Consider the following 16248-nt stretch of genomic DNA (forward strand, 5'->3'; position numbering starts at 1 on the left):
CAAGACCATCTCCGAATCGCATCGATCGGCTCTCTCGCGTCACTCGGTCCTTGGATTATGCATTTTCAAGAAGGTCACAAACGCGAGTCGTCGGCTCCTCGCGTCTCAGTAATTCGGCAAAAAACTCTTGAAACACTTATCAATAATGTGCGTTGCAGTTTTCCTATTATTCGTCCACGTCTGCATACAGACGTGGCGCAGGAAATGAATAATGTCGATAAGACCTGCAAGAGCGAGATCCTCGCCGAGATGCACACAAAGATTTCAGTTTCATGTGCATCTTACCAGTTTACGAATTTCATAATGAACTTGGAGGGAGCGCGTGTGTGCTACGAGCGTGTGGCTAGGCGCGCAAGTTGCAACAGAAGCCGCACATAAACCGTAGGCCCTGGCGGCCACCGCCGTCGCTGGTGGCTGCGAGGGAAACTACCTCTTGGCACGCGAGAATAGCGAACCGACCATTACGTCCACCCTGACCACCTCCCCCGGTGCCGCGTCGTTCTCGTCAGCCTCGTTCTTCCAATCTTTCGCCCTCTCTCTCTCTCTCTCTCTCTCTCTCCCTCCCTCCCTCATTCCGTTCACCTCAAGACCCGCAAACGCGACCAGCGCGCGCGAGCGTACGTGGACGTGCGGGAGGGACCGGTCACGTAGCCGGCAGGGCAAAGAATAGTTAATTGTTTGTAATTAATATATTACATGCCGAGTGGTAAGTCCCGAGTGCTACTACATTATCCGATAGCCATCGCTTATTTACGGCACCGCAAGGGCGTGCGTGGCCCGCCGATTGCAAGCGTGTCCCGTAAACGTAGCTGTGTCCGCGAACCGCGGATAAGCGCGCGCAGACGCGCTCGCTCGCGCTGTGCAAAGCGCGATGCACTCGCGCGTATCGGCGCGGTTGCAGTGATACGTCGTGCGACGAGAGAGAGAGAGAGAGAGAGAGAGAGAGAGGACGGAAGAGAAGGAGGAGGGAACGCACCCTCGTGTGGCTGGTTAGTAGGGGGATGTTGGATGGGCAGGAAAGGCAGCCGGTAAATTCCTCGCGGTTTACTAGAACCGCACCCCGCCGGCCGCTATCCCGCGCACGTTGTACGTCGGTATGCACTTAAGTGCGATTCTACTCGACCGAAGAATATATGTCGCGCAATACGCGCAAGCCCCGAGCGGGGCTTGTGAAATCGCCCCGACCCTCGTGAGCGGCGACCGCTCGCCGCGCGTGGGTTCTCCGCCGCGTTTTTTTTAATCCTCTCGGGGTCGCGCGTCGCACGGTCCCTTGTAGAAGAAAAATACGCAGCCGGACTGCTGCGCGGCTCTCTCGCTCTCTCGCGGACGTTCCTCATAATTCCGCCGATTGAGAGGACCCTCTTGATTAAAGAAGCTACTTCCGCCGTCCGGCGGATTACATTAGCTCGAGAGCGAGCGAGAATATCTCAATCCTCGGGCGGACCTTAATAACGACCAACGGCGACACTTTTTGCGACGCATTTAATCCCGGAGATACGTCGAATATCGAGACGCGTTCCGCTCTCGAGTTTGTTCACTTGACTCTCGCGCGCGGCAGTTCCTCCGATGCACGCGTCCCCGGCGTGCACAGAGCTGCGCGCTGGTGTCTCGCACGACTTATTATCCTCTCTAGGAGGCTCGATGTCACGAGAATATTCATCGCTACGGATTCGATATTTTCCCTCGAGTGACGTGGCCCCAGGAGTAATTTCGCCAGACCTTCCGAGCCGACTCTACTCGGCCACCCTCGCACCCGCATCTCTCCGCGATCGTCTCGTCCTATCTTGCCTCGTCGCTGTCTCGTCCTGGCCTCCATCCCTGCGTTCCTCGTAGCGACCCCAGATCGCACGAATTTCCATGAAATTACGTGATACCGGGGCGCGAGCGGGGCAAGCGGAACCGACTGATAATTACTTTCGATCGTAACTATGGTAATGAGACGGCTAATTATAAAAAGGGATTACAAGCTGCGCGCTGACGACGAAGACAGAAGAGAGAAGAGAGGGGGGCGGGAGTGTTAGAGTAGAGTAGAGTAGAGTAGAATAGAGTGAGAGAGACAGAGACTTTCTTACGACACGGCTCAGATACGACGGCGACGTCGACGGCGACGACGACGACGACGACGACGGCGACGACGGCGACGACGACGATGACGACGACGACGACGACGACGACGGGTACAACGACTATGCTCGACGCTTGAGTTACGACTTTCGTGACAGCTAACTACTTTTAATGAGCAGTCGCGAGCGTAATGAATAGAAAGTGCGCCCGTCGACGACGACGACGTCGTCGTGACGAGCTTTATTTTCTTCGGGGTAGTCCCGGAAGCGCGTCCCACAGTACGACCGCATTATCCACGTATCGTTTGGTTAGATTTTACGACCGTCGTCGAAAGAGAGAGAGGGAGAGAGAGAGAGAGAGAGAGAGAAAGGGAGGGAGGGGCGGGGGATGAGAGATGAAACGTCGGACAAACTCGCCGCGAAATTCTCCCAGATGAATACTCGTCGCTATCGGCGCGATCAGCCCGAGTCGTTGGAGAGATCCTTGCGGAGCCTCAGTCGCGCTTGTCCGTCGTTCATCTCGGAATTAAGACGTTCGCAGCGACGAAGTGTGACTTGTGAGGCCCGAACGCGGAATCTTCTCCGCAGCTATTCGATCGTGCGACGAAACGCGTCCACTTGTTCGCGGCCGTATGCTGTATGTATTCCGAGGTTCGACACAACAACCTCAGGTCATTCTTGCTGCTCACGTGCCGCCCCGGTCGGCGATACGGAATCGACTGCTCCGGATTGAGGCTACCGGCGAACAACGAAAGCGGAATACCAAAGGTGTTTTCGATCTTGATTTGAGATCGTGAGGGAGAACATGCGGACGGAATTTGCAAAACTCAAGGCTCTCTCTCTTTCGCGTGAACGCTCTCTTTTCTCTCGTATCGATCTCGCGGCGGAATCGGATTGGTAAATTCGTAACTTATTGATGCGTTCCAGAACGAATTGAACGTGCAGATGTTCGTTAGCAACTTTGTTTCGACGTCATAATTGAGCAGGTGTTTTTTCGGTTATGCTCGATATAATTTCGGAGCTCGATATAATTTTGTCGATTTTTGATCCGCGCAGCGGACTCGAGCTGCCGAGCAACGCTCATCGCAAACCTCACCGTGCGCTTCGCACATGTTTTCGCTGCGTAATTATACGACTCGCGCGACTGAGTACTCGTCGCGGGTGCTCGTCTTTTTTCAAGGGACAACGGCCGGTATTTATGGAAAGCCAACGGTAGGGAAATTAGTTTTCGTGGATACCCCGCGCCGCGAAACGCCGGGAAATCCAGTAGCGGCGGTTTAAAGGAGGTAATAATTCGCACGGCAAGAGTCAGATAGTAGCGGTTGCAGCAGAATTTTTCTCGGCGCATGATTTGTTGGTAATGCACTTTAGACCGCGCCGATGAAAATGGGAAATAAATTTCCCGAACGTGTAATGCATTTTTCGCCGCGCAATTTCGCGCGATCCTCGCATCTTTATAATCAGTAGACTATGCTTATCTTCCTTCGCGGAGTTTTTGTCATCAGTGAAGCGACGCGGAGGAGCGTTTTATTTTCGCGGGCACAAAAACCGCTGGGTCCCGTTGTGTGTTTCTAGGACAATTTAATTCGCCGAATATATCTGCACTTCACTCACCCTCCCCTCTCTTCCCCCTTTTCTCTCTCTTTCTCTGTACACACATACATATATCGCGTTGTTACTATCGTTTGGCTTTCTCGTATATCCTCATAAATTCTCCAGCTACTCTCGTTTCTATTATCAGGCGATACAATACGGAACCATTAAATATTACACAATTAGCTTGGAGTCTAGCTCCTAGTTTGAAGAAAATCCGCGGAAAGGGCAACACGTTCTCGACTAGAAATTTATCCCATGGTCCTGATCAGGTTAACCTCATTTGGACATCAGGTCCCAATAAGGTAATACTATCGGGTCCTAGTAAGTCATGTAACGCAGCATGGATATCAGGACCTTAGTAAGGATTCATAGTCAGGTCCTTATTGAGTTACCTTATGGAGTCCTTATTATGTTTTTTTTTTTTTTTTTCAAATTATGGCTCCTGATTACTCGCCACGGCTATATTGGATGATGACATTGGAAATAAGAAATGACACGCTGCGAATTCTTTCATGTCATTTCCAAATAAAAAGATATTTGCATGAAATAATATTTTAGATTAAGCATAAGCATACTTGTAAAATGTTTCGGAAAAGAAACATAAAATGAATATCATAAGATCATAAAGTATCACAAGGTGACAAGACATAAAGTAGTGTTAAAGTAGTGTTAAGCAGAAAAGTTGCATATCACATTAATTTTACAACTATTTATTAACTGCTAAAAAAAAGGATAGTTTCTATAGCATTTTATAGATATATTCAAGTGACCTGAAGTGTTTTTTCAATGCAAACATCTTTATATTTGGAAATGACATCCAAAAATTGTTTTGTTAAAACTTGATAATGCAAATCATATTAGATACAATGAATAAGGACCTGATTAATTGAATCATATTATATCATACACTAGGTTGGTACATCAAGGTTCTAATGTGGATCCAATCATTATAACCTTATAAAGGTCTTCCTTACTCACTTGTCGTTAGAACATTATAAGGACTGACTTACTTAGGATTACCTTTCATTCACTCTGTTAGGCCCTTATCAATGTTAGGTGAACCTGATCAAAATTTCTAGTCGGCTTGGGGGATGTTTCGAGTGCGCGATGGTACTCTCGGGGTCGAGTAAATCCACACGCGGCGCGACGAATCCGTTCGCACCTATAAACCGTTCGCACCTATAAACAATCAACGATTTCAAGACACATCACTTCACTCTCACCACGCTCACGTCATCTTTAAAAATCGCATAGCTGCGTGTTTTCGATCAGGTCCTCCGGCCAGAACGAACGAACGAACGAACGAACGAGCAAGTATCGTACATACAATACACGCTCATGTCGGTCTGCCTGTGTGGAATTTAAACCGAGATGCAGTTCTTAAACAAAAGCGAAGAAGAAGCAGCAGCAGGAGATGGCGAAGTAAGACGTAAGACAGGGCGAACGTCGAAGAGAGAACTTGCGCGAAGCCGCGCGCCATGACTTATCGCGATAGCATTATACCCGCATGACCGGACCGGCGCGGTTGTAATTGCAAATACTTCGAAGAGGTTGAGACCGGTTGACCGACGAGGTCAATCCGCCGCCGCTTGATAAAGAAACGCCCTTTCGCATGAACGGCACGACAGCACGCGCGCGTCGCCGCGCGTATCTGATGGAGGAAAACGTGGGAACGCTCCGGGTCGATCAGCGGGACGAGGTGGAAAGCTAGGGAGGAAGAAAAAGAGAGACGGAGAGTCGCGCGGAGTAAGAGCCGAGAGACGCCGCTTTTTCTGCGTCTGACGACGCGTCGGCGTTACGTCGTAGATCAAGATTAACGCCCGCGCGACCTTTGCGTATACAACGGAGGTGGCCCGTGCTGATTATAGAGGCAAGAACGAATACCGGTCGCGAGTATTACAGTACGGTGTATTACAGGTCACTGTGAAGGAAATTTTTCATCTCGTTTTTGCGAAAATGCGCCATTGTTGCAGGGGGCTTCGTTGAATTTCTCGAGCTCGGGCTAAACGGCGAAGGAGCGGCGGAACGTTATACTCTCTCTCTCTCTGAGAGAGAGAGAGAGAGAGAGAGAGAGAGAGAGAGAGAGAAATACGTGCGTTTAAACACGACGCGTGTTTGCGAATGCGACTTTTCCATTCGGCTGGTCCAGCGGGATCGAGGAAAAATGAAACGATAATGAGATGAAAGCTTGATGAAGGTGAAGTACGATGCAAGCGAGGCTCGGCGTCTCTTCGTGAGATCGAAGAGACGCGCCGGCAGGAGCTCTCCTCGAGCGTTCACACGAACGCCGGTATTTCAGGCACGTAGGCGGCCTTCGCAAATTAGGACGTAGCGCTCGAAGGACAGGGCGGGAAGAAAGGGTCACGTGTCGAACGGTAATGCGTGTTTTCCACGCGAGCGGGAATTTTCGTGCGAGCCTACGGAGACGGTCAGGCGCGCTCACGGCGCGGCGCGGCGCGGCGCGACGCTTGCGTGTCCCGGCGAGAACTTCTTTACATCAAATGTCACAGGTAATGGGGCCCGTTGTAACAAATGAAGATATATCTTGCGCCGTGTTAGCGGCTCGTCTTATTCCGACGGTGCCTGTCTACCTGTCTGCCTGCCTGCCTGCCTGCCTGCCTGCCTGCCTGCTTATCCGCCTACCTGCCTGCTTGATTAGTTGCAACGTTCGGCGCGTGAATTCGTCGCGATGCATTTTCGTCGGACCGCCGACCCTCGCGGCCGACCCTAACGAGAACCCTTCGGATCATTTAAATTTGCCGAGCCAAGCTGCTCGCCGCCGCGCTACGCCGGCTCCCGACTGCGCTTTTCGTGCGCAAACAATCGTCTCGCATCTTATCGCTCCGGTTGGGTACATACGTTTCATCCGCGGAGAATTTCAGCCCAATTACTCGCGATGTCGGTTGATCCACATTAAGGGCTAACAAGGTTGCGCGATGGATAATGGCGAGAGAGCCGTCGCGCCAGAAGGGAAATGTGCGTTCGCATAAACGCGTACGTATTGTGCATGTATATACATTGTGTGTGTGTGTGTGTGTGTGTGTGTGCGTGTGCGTGTGCGTGTGCGTGCGCGTGTGTGTGTGTGCGTTAACTGGTATGGTATATCGCGCATCGGTCGTCTCGCGAGAGAGAGAGAGAGACGAGAAACAGAGCCGAGGAGAGACGGGCGTCTCGCGTTTTATTTACTTCTTTTCGATTAGCGCCGCATAATAAGATTTCCTCTCGTCGACGTGAAAAATTGCTGCGTGCTGAATTATCGCCCGACCCGCGGCACGCTTGATGTAATATATCAAACGACCGAAACAGTCGGTGCCGGTCGGTGAGAGGCGGCCCAGGGCGAAACGCTTCCCCTCGCTTTGCCCCTCGCAAAAACACGACGGCGGAATAACTTTCTTTGTTTCGCGGACGAATCTTCCCGGCCCGGCGCGGTGCGTCACGCCAGGCTCGGTATCGGGGATGTTTCGAGCGCAGTGAAATTGTCCGTCGCTTCGCCGCCGCCGCCGCAGCCGTCATCCAAGTGAAAAATGCCAGATTGGTCGGCCGCGCGAGTACGAGGCGAACGCAAAATCGATGATTTCTTACGGCTGATGGAGAAACCGGCAGAGATAAATAAAAATCCAGAGTGCTGCAGCTAAATAAATTGCGACGTACGGCTACGGTGGAAAGTTTGCAGGTGGAATCGAATGTAAGAGACAGATCTCGCGATCTGTTGTAGCGAAGGAAAGTTTTATACTATAAAGAGCGGCGTTAAAAATACTCGCCGCTGGTGTTTGTCGCCGGTGTGCGCTTGTTTTTGCATAAAGTCGTTGTAAATAACGCCGTGCGATACCGTGCGCTTTACGAGCTGTGAAATTATTTCTAAGAAGAATTGCTGGAGAAGCACATCGACGGGAGACGCAGTAAGTGACGGCGATCTCCACGGTACGTCCACGGTACGCTAAGCTCTGCTCCGCGTTACTTCCGTCACGGTAACAAGGGGTTGTGCGTGCTGCAAGAAAAATGCGTAATTGAGGGAACCCGCTGGAAGAACGGCCGGCGCGATGACGCGTGACGTTATTTACCGTGATTAGCCAGCGGAGCTGCGGACCGGGAGACGTCGAGTGAATATGGAGTGAATATACGAGGAAAATACGCGGAAAACAGAGGGGAAACGGTAAATGGCGATTGTGCTCGCGCGAGCGAGCTGTGTTCGTTCGCGCGCGAGACGGCGAAAAAAGGGTTGAATGGGGAAACGCGGAAGAATTCAATGATAACGGCTGTAAGGTCGCGGCATATTAGATTACACTTTAATCAATTTTTTGCCCGCCCGACGAGCTCGCTCCTTAGAACTGGAACGTGTCACGCGCAATTCGCCACTCGGCGCGCCCTCCAACCCCCCTCCCCCCCCCCCCGACGGCCCATTCCTTCGGTAGTCCACTTCCACACCTCCCCGACGTCGGCGGACCAGTCCAGTGGTAATGCTTTTACGGTCTTAATTTCTTACTTTCTCGACTCTCGGACGAGTATAACGGTCAAATTACCGCGTTACTAAGATAATTCCGTTACCGCGTCCGGTAACCACGCCGGCGGCCCGCCGCCGCGGTGTCTCTTCCAACGTTATTTCCGCGTAACCTTCCCTCCCCTCCGTCAAGATAATTAACCCGGACGACAGCTTTCTCTTCTCCTCCTCGGGAAAGAAAGTCCTCGGACAACGTAAAAACAGAGAGCTCGATACGAGCTCTCGAGCTATTAAAGCGACAGGGAAATTTCTTGAGGACACGATTCTCTCTACGTTACGTAGACGATAATCTTCAAAGAACAGGAGAAACAGAAAAAGAGAGAGAGAAAAAAAGAAGGGAGGAGGACGGAAAAGAGTTCATGGATGTCCCGTTGTCCATTACAAAGTCGCTTTAATCTGCGTTAACGAGTGACTCGTAATATCGAAGAGTAAGTCGAGCAGCAACAGCAGGCGCTTTTCAAAGGACTACCGCTGTTGATCCACGTCTTTCGCAATCTATGCAAATAACGCGCACGCGCCTAGTCCATCCCTCGGCTTTCTTTCCTCCGGTTCATTTTTCATATAAACACGCTGAGGCCGGACACGCGCTTCGTACAACTATTGGGTTGGCAACTAAGTGATTGCGGATTTTGTCGACAGATGGATTTTACACTTTCTTTTGTTTCGTTAACGTGTTCAAAGTACCTAACCTATATTTTTTTCTTATTGTTTGGACTTCTACCTTTCATTTAGTGCGAAAATTATATCGATTAGTTGTTTAGTTTTGCTTTTTATCCCAATTTAAAAATGGAAGAGCAAGACGTGCACTTCAGACATATTTTATTGTATTATTTCCGAGAAGGCAAGAACGCATCGCAAGCACACAAGAAGTTATGTGCCGTATATGGGAATGAAGCCTTGAAAGAAAGGCAGTGTCAAAATTCGTTTGCCAGATTTCGTTCTGGTGATTTTTCATTGAAAAATGCTCAACGATCTGGCCGTCCAGCTGAAGTCGATGAGACCCATATCAAGGCCATTATCGATTCAGATCGTCATAGCACAACACGTGATATCGCAGAGAAGCTCAATGTATCGCATACATGCATTGAAAAAAATTTAAAAGAGCAAATTTAAAATTTTGAATTTTCATTCTTATTTAAAATCCGCAATCACTTAGTTGCCAACCCAATATTTAGAAAAATGAGATTCACTCGGACAGTTCATCCGGCGGCGCGCGCACCTTCTGCGACATTCTCTTGAAACGCTATCGGCTAGAGACGGCTCTAATTAACGCGTCAAATCGATCTCGCGATGTTATGTTATGACGAAGAGAAGTATATGCAGGCAAGGTGATTATTTCTGTAAAAATTCAGCCGCTATATTTTTCATCTGTACCTTCATCGGTACGCTGTTACAATTACTGACGCAAGCTTGATACATCGCGCATAATCGACAGTCGATTGAAAACTCAAACACCGTTATTGCCGCGGTTGGTCGAGCTTCCTTCCGCGAATTGCATTCTATAGATTCCGCCGAGCAAAGAATATATATACTGCGGGGAGAGAGCGAGACACCTTTGAGGATGTAAATACGTTGGTTGTTAACAAACGACGATTATATTCCGAACACGTTGGGTTCTCTCTATTAGCTCCGCCTCGCGTCTGCCGATTTTGCATTGTGCACATGCTACTGAAATCACATTTTCAAACCTTATCCCACGGGACTCGATTATTGTAACAAGGGAAAGTTCATATACCGCTGCATAACGCTTTAACGAGACCTCGTTGAGGATAGATGAATTTATTGGAAATCACCTGGTGTGTGCGCGCCTTTGAAGCAGTTCTTGTTTAAAATATTACTCGCTCTCTCCTTCTCCCTCCCTCCCTCTCTCTCTCTCTCTCTCTCTCTCTCTCTCTCTCTCTCTCTCTCTCTCTCTCTCTCTCTCTCTATCTATCTATCTATCTATCTATCTATCTATCTATCCATCTACCTATCTATCTTTTTATCACTCTCTCTCCCTCTTGAGCCACATGCAATATCGTACAGAAGAATTATATCGGGAATATTCAGCGAATAAGAGAGTGAGAGAGAGAGAATGAGAGAGAGAGTGAGAGAGAGAGAGAGAGAGAGAGAGAGAGAGAGCTCATATGTGTTATATCCATATCTTCTTTGTGTCGAGTGCCGCAACTGTCCGTTGAGGGCGCGGAAAAGGAAGTTAAGAGGCGACGAAAGCAACGGCAAAATGCAATTGACACGGTTTAATTGCGTTAAACGTCCCGCTAAACTATCGTCCCGCACGAATCCAACATTCATCTTACCCGCGCTATTTTCCTAGAGCTATTTTCCCGACGCCCGTTACGCTCGCAACTCCACACGCGCACGAATGTATCCGCGTTGATTAATTAGCGATTCCTCGCGCGGGCGCACGCGCATATGGAGAGAAAACGAGAGGGCCAGAGAGAGAGAGAGAGAGAGAGAGAGAGAGAGAGAGAGAGAAAGATATGCTCGCATAAATTCCAAGTCGCAATTACCAGGCGATTACATACGGAAGAACGTCGCGTCTGGTGCGAGCGCTCGGAAGGGGGGCGCGTGCTCGTCGCGAGGCGCGTCGGCCGCGATCTCCCACGGGGTCTTCGGAGGCCTTCGACGATTTGCATTTAATCGCAATCCTCGCGCGGCGAACACGCCGGCGTGTGTACCGCGCAGATACGAATTCATAGTTTACACCGAACGGCCTCTAGTTCATATACGCAAACTAATTGTACCGGCGGTAAATTACAGCGCTTGTACAGCGGCAACGGCAGCTGCAGCGCCGCATGTGCACCGTTGCAGTACAAGGGCCCCCGTTCCACGCGTACACGTACATAAACGCCGGCCGACGACGCGAGCGACGGGGGTAGCACGACGGCCGGCGAATCGCGTCGAAAACGCGGCCGGGGAGCGCGCGAGGGAGAGGACGAGAAGGGAGCTTGGAAGCGGAGAAAACGGGGGCGGGAGCGCGCGCGGAAAAAGGACGCATCGCGAGCGATTACCCCGAGCCTGCACTCGATTAATGCTCATTTGCATTTTGATTGCGGCGGCGATAATTGGCGGCGCCCGCTTGCGCACAGACCCCTCCCTCCTTCCCGCCACCGCGGAAATCCGCGGGGAAAAAGTCGCCGGTCGGCGATGGCGAGGGGCGACCACGTCGCGAGTATCGCGCCCGACCGATACCAGACTAAGCCGGGCCGAGTTTCGCCGCTTCACGCATGTGACTGTGTGTATGTGTGTGTGTGTGTGTGTGTGTATGAAGAGGGTCGCGAACGCGGAGAAAGTTTCGAGAGAGCCGACGTACGCCAGGTCGCGCGGAAAAGGCCTTCGTGTCCGCCTTCCCCCGCGACCCGGACGCGCTTTTACGAGATCGCGGACTGTGGAGTACGGCGGTCATTAAACTCCATAATTAGGGACGGTAATGAATTATCGGTCGGGTTACCGAGATCCCGAGATTGGGCGCGTACTACGCTGATGTTCCCGAACATGTTGTGCCGTTTGTATTATTAATTACTGCGTACCAATAGCTTCGGGGGGAAGGGGTGCGTGGGAAAACATTTCAAGCGCTGGTCCTCCGATGTAAATTGTTTAACAGACGCCACAACAGAACGCGTATGCGCACCACTCGCTGTCCTGATTCATAGGTCGTGCGCGTGAGCGAGCGCATGTGTGTGTATTGCGGAGTTTGATCGATGTTTAAAAAATTATATTATCAGCAATCGCAGCATCCTCTCAATCGGCCGCTTGAATATTTCACGCGCGTAAAATGCGCGACACGCGTTCCTCTTTTTCTTTTCCCCTTTTTCCCTTTTTTTTCCTTTTTCATCGTCATTTTCCGAGGCCGAGGCAGCGCTTTTTTTCGCCGCGGCGCTTCGTCGCGCGTCTCGTAAGTTTGCGCCCAAAATTTAGTCAAGAGCGTGTCCTCGCGTAAAATATATTTAAGCGAATATCCAGAACATCGTCCCGACGAAGGGATCAGCATATTTTCGCAGAAAGGAGAAGCCGAAGCTAGTCTGTCTCTCTCTCTCTATCTCTCTCTCTCTCTATCTCTCTCTCTCTCTCTCTCTCTCTCTCTCTCTCTCTCTCTCTTAGCGCGGCGCAGATGTCAATTTTCCGCCCCAGGGCACTCGTAATTATGAGATGAAGATTTAAATCCGGGTAGTTTCCGATTGGCGACAAGTTCAAAGGTTCCTTTCATTGATGTTTACAACACTCTCGGGAGAACGGTGGCGCAAAAGGCTTGGAGGGAATTTCCATTTTTTCTCACTAGCGAGAGAGCCTTTGTACGCGCGCGACTGACTTTCACCCCTTCCTCTCCTTCCCTTCGCTCTCCCTCCCATCCATCCAACCCACTTGTGCGTGGCTTTTCGAAATGTCCGAAGCGTAAAATTGCAAGTAGAATTGCGTTAGAACCAAGCCATCTATCTGTCATCTGGATAGACCACTCGAATCGCTAGTTTGTTAAACGGAGAGCCAGCGAGCCACGATCCTCGCGTGAGTTTCTTCTCATCCGCGATAACGACGACGACACGATCTCGCGACGAAGCCAAACGTCGCCGTCTTGATTCGTCGTCGTCGTCGTCGTCGTCGTCGTCGACGTTGATGAGTCTTTACTTTTATTAAAGACGCGATTACGTTCAAGTAAGCGCTGTTTAGGCCAATTACGGCAACACGGCGCTCGTGAAAGTAATTACTTGGCACTCGCCGGAATACTGTTCAATTAAAACCAATTCACCGGCTGGTCGCAATAAACGCTGTTCGAAGCAACCGCAATGAAATAACAATAACCAATAACATTAACTGTAATCAGGTGTGCGCACATATTGCGTCAAACGTATTATTAATAATATAGAACATAATAAATTACCTATCTCGGAATTATTTATACGCGTGATTAATCACATTTTCTAGATACACAAAACACCGGGTTCCATGACCGTAATGAGACCGTACGTGTATGATGTATATAATGAAATTGCGATAATTATAAATGAACTCGTTAAATTTTTTTTTTTTTAGTAACGAATCCTCTACGTCCCATTTCACCAAATTAATTTTAATAAATCCTCATAATTCACCTCCGATAAACGCGCCACATCGGTCACCATTAGTTTTTCATCGAATTGCCTTTCTAACGCACATAGTTCCATTTAACGATTAAACAAATTTATTTTACCTTCCTCCCTCTCTTTCATTCGAACGTAATACCGTTGAATAAATAAATTAATTAATAGCGACATGAAATAATTGGTATCAACTGACATCGAGAAAGTTTCATATACTTCAAATTTATCTTTAAAACTGAAATAACTTACGGCATGTTTTAGCCGCGCGTCGGACATTCGCTTGTCATAAATCTAATTAGCACCGCTAAAGTTCACAGCTAATTTCGCGTACAATTGCACATTATTCATTTTTACGAGTGCTCCTTGTATGTTCGATTATTTGTTACATTTTAATTCGTGCACTTTATTATAAACGTTCCTCCTTTCTCGTTCACATCTTTTCGTTTTCCTATTTTTCTCGATTCTCCGTATAAGCAGAGTCAAATGCATTGTAAGAAGTGTTGTCATATTATTAGTCCTTTCTCCAATAAACCTTCCTCTTTCTGCTTACGTTTGCCATTCGTTTCGGCGCATATTATTCGGATACTCTGCCAGCTTATGAGAGTATGAGAGTAGAGAGACGACCGCCGGGAAGAGGAAATAAGCGCCACGAACGCCTTTTACGAACGCAGGCCCTTTCGAGAGGCGACTGCCATCGCGTGAGAGAGGAAGAAAAAAAGAGGAAGGGGAGAGAGAGAGAGACAGAGAGAGAGAGAGAGAGAGAGAGAGAGAGGGAAAGAGAGAAATAAGAGTAAGGAAGGCAAAAGTGGACGGGTGGTGTGGTTTCTTTCGGCCTCTCGATATCAGACTGAGGGCGGACATATGAAGTTAGCAAACGTGCCAACTTGCCCATTTCCTACTTATCGAGTTTTCCCGGTACCCTGTTCCAAAGTGGAAAGTGAGAGAGGGGCCGTCGCGGTGGGGTTGAAGGCGATAGGGAGACGAGGGGAAATCCGAGCCGTGGAAGGCAAAAGTAGGCGGAGGATCGCGCGATGGTGGCGGCGGCAACGCTCGCCGAGAGGTTTTCTTCTAATTTCCCGAACTTGATTAAAACTTGTCCGCCATAAAAATCAAGTTTCGTCTTTACCGGGTATCCGTTACCGTTCCCGATCGCTTCTCCCTCTCTCTCCTCTCTTTCTCTCTCACCCATTTCCTCTTCTCTTTCTCCAGCCCGCTTCTCGCTCTCTCTCTCTCTCTCCTCCTCCTCTCTCTCTCTCTCTCTCTCTCTCTCTCTCTCTCTCTCTCGCTCTCTCTCTCTCTCTCTCTCTCTCTCTCTCTCTCTCTCTCTCTCTCTCTCGCTCTCTCTCTCGCTCTCTCTCTCTCTCTCTCTCTCTCTCTCTCTCTCTCTCTCTCTTCTCTCTCTCTCTCTCTCTCCGCTCTCTCTCTCTCTCTCTCTCTCCGCTCTCTCTCTCTCTCTCTCTCTCGCTCTCTCTCTCTCTCTCTCTCTCTCTCTCTCTCTCTCTCTCTCTCTCTTTCCCTCTCTCATTCTTGTTCTCTGCATCTCAGACGCGAACTGGACGATGTCTTCGAAACGGAGACAAGGGCGAATTCGGCTCGGCATAAGTTTCAGCGCAATCACTGCTAGTGAATTTAAATCAGGCAGCAATTTGACGAGAGTAGTCTCGTCCGGAAATTATTAAGCGACGTTGCTCGCTCGCAAGATATGAAAACTCGATAGAGTGTCTCGTGTTTGTTGGATCTCCGTCGCGATAATATAGTTATACCGAGTGCCAAGTTAATACAGAAGCTATTAGGACAATTAAATATTCGTTTATCCGATACGTGTTCGATGTCCCGATTTCGTACATGGGATACATAAGTCGCATAAAGCGCCGACTGATTTTTAACGTTGTCCCGTACGAAATCGCAGACTGCTCGGTAGCGGGAGGGGGGAGGGGGGAACATCGAATTCATTCCGTCGAAAAATTCCCTCGCGAGCGTGTAGCCGCAATTTGATGGCGGCAGCCACTCCCGAAACCCAGGATTTTGCGAAGAGAACGATACTCTCTCTTTTTTTTATGAGCTCTGCCGCTAGTAACCAACGGTCTCTATGATGGATGCTTTTTACGACCATATAAAACGCGGTCCCGCAGTGCATTTCGGCCCACCTTTGTAATTCGCGTTCCTGTTCCTCCGCGGCTCCGTTCCAACTAGAATGATCTCCTGTTCTAAAATTCCACTATGAGTTACGACGTTCCTTCCTGGCGCGGCCGAAAGAACGCGTCAATCGGGACGAGTTTTGCGATTAAATGCGAAGGAACACCTGCGCGAGCTCACGTATGCGCGATACGCTACGTTTGCCAGACACATCGCTAACAAAATATCTTTATGCGCGTTCGATTATTAGTTTCTCCTCTGGTTTCCCATTATAGCGTTATATCCTGCACAGACGAGCCAGTGGAGCAGAATAAAATCGCGTCGGCGGTACCGCGCTCTGCTGTTACCGTAATCGTAATCCTGCAATCGTTCCGCGATTTGAGGGGGAAAAAGATATATTGAAAATCGCACGTTCTATGCTCAAGATTCTCAAAGACCGATTCTCGCTGCTTGTAATCTTTGCGAATCTCGAGCTTACTAATATAAGCGACTGAAATATCCGTGAACAATTTTAAATAATTTTTCTTCATCTACAGAAGGCTACGTTTTCTCGATTCCGCTTCAGATTGTTACAGCGCCAGATTGTCAATATCAGTTCGACGTTGACAGCTGACCAAAATTGAATTACAGTCGGATGATTATATTCGGGTGCGCGCACGTGCCACACACACACACACAAATGTACTTGGCTAAAAATTGCCACCATACCGGTGGTCAATTTTTAGCCAAGTATATTTGTGACCATACATAAGTCAAGAAAACGCATTTTTCGCGAATCGCTCGCAACATTGGCTCTGCGTAACATTATCGACCTCAAGATCACACGCGCACGATTGGGGAAAAGTAAGTAACGGATTACGCGGAAACCTCGGCGTGACGT

Source organism: Harpegnathos saltator, unplaced genomic scaffold (genome assembly GCF_003227715.2).
Source record: "Harpegnathos saltator strain DR-91 unplaced genomic scaffold, Hsal_v8.6 scaffold854, whole genome shotgun sequence".
NCBI lineage: Eukaryota > Metazoa > Arthropoda > Insecta > Hymenoptera > Formicidae > Harpegnathos > Harpegnathos saltator.